This window comes from Macaca mulatta, chromosome 5 (assembly GCF_049350105.2).
Source record: "Macaca mulatta isolate MMU2019108-1 chromosome 5, T2T-MMU8v2.0, whole genome shotgun sequence".
Classification (NCBI taxonomy): domain Eukaryota; kingdom Metazoa; phylum Chordata; class Mammalia; order Primates; family Cercopithecidae; genus Macaca; species Macaca mulatta.
In genome coordinates, this window is record NC_133410.1 from 149,698,684 (window position 1) to 149,700,382 (window position 1,699).

Genomic DNA, 1,699 nt, shown 5'->3' on the forward strand with positions numbered 1-1,699 from the left:
CCCTTGCTCTAACTTCTTTGAAATTACTTGTAAGGAGAGATAGGGGAGTGCTCTGGGTATTACCCATCCTGTAATAATTTGTAGTCTCTTCCTGTAAAGGAATATGGGTTAGAATTCCTGTAAAGGAAATCTGGCGTATTAATAATATCTAGCTGCAAGCGTGCTCCGGAAGCCCGGGTCAGAATCAGTTCAGATAAAAATCTAGATCAGACGAGAGCCAGGGGACGTCTCCCACCGGTCTCCGCTGGCTGTCTTATAGCGCGTCCGCCAGGACTGCGTCAGCTTCAGTTTCAGACCTCGCGAGTCACAGATACAGGTTCAGAACAGACACAGACAGACAAACAGAGACGAGCCGGCTCACCTATCAGCAGATCGATCCTGGTAGATCCATTGACCGGGGGTCTGGTGGGCTTGGGGAATCCCGGACAAGCCCCCAGATGTTATGCCCATACCGTTTGTTCCCCAAAGAAGACCACCAGAGTCCAGAGTCAAAGCCAAGCGGCAAGGATCTTTTACTGCAAGTTCGAACTTGGTCCCTCTATTCCACAGCATACAAGAGGGCCTCGAACAATGTGAGTGCTTGCTTTTTATAGCCCGAGATAAATAGGATAGTAAGGTTACAGAGGAACAAAGGAATTCTTTTGGTTACAGCATTACAATTGGTTTACATTTTAAGTTATACATTTAGCAGTTTTCTATTGGTTCCCGCACTTTCAGTAAAACCTCAAACGGCTGTGTCCTTATCGGGGACTTTTCCAAGTGGTGTTTGTACTGGGCTCAGGAAATTGAGAGATATATGGTGGGATGTGTTTGTACTGGGCCTCTTTGTGTTGAGTCCAGGGCTGAGGAATGTGCTTTGTGTTGAGCCCGGGGCTGAGGAATGTGCTTTGTGTTGAGCCCGGGGCTGAGGAATGTGCCTGATTTCTTTCAATTTTTGGAGTAGAGTTCCTCACAAACTCAAATTTGCCCTTGTAATATGAATGAAAAATAAACATTTGTTGTCTTGCACCACTGAAATTTTAGGGTTTTTTGTCATTCAACATAGACTGATCTATCCTGATCAAAATGAGGTTATACAAGTTTGTATCATATCTTCTATCAGTTTGTTCTTTCTCAGTATGAAATGTTCTATTTTGTCTTTTTAAATAGTCTTCACATTAATCTCTATCTTCTGTGATGTTAGTAAGTATATTATTTTCTTTTGGTAATCTTTGCCTACATGCTTTTCTTTCTTTTGATTATCAACCTTTCTGTATTATATTTGTTTTAGTGGATCTCTTGTAAATAGCATAACACTAGATTTGAGATTCTTAAACTTTTATTTGATTTATTGTGATTACTGATAAATGTGGACTTATTTTTTCTCTTATTTACCATGCAGTCTCTTTATTTTTCATTTTTCTGTTTTGTGACTTCTGTTGGATCAAGTTTTCTTTGTTCAGTTTTTTCTCCTATATTGTTGTGAAAGTTACACAGTTTTCATTCTTTTATTTTAAGGGTTATCCTTAAATTATCAACACATAAATCAACCTTTTCTCCTAAAAAATTAGTTAAACAACAAGAACTCTCCCCTCAAATGAAGCTTGCTTCCATCTGTTCTACTTCCCCTAGATTCCCTGGAATAGATGTTATTTCCCAAAGGTTGCTACAGGGTTATCTCCCATTGCACCAAGTTGGAGTCCATTTTTCCACCATTTTG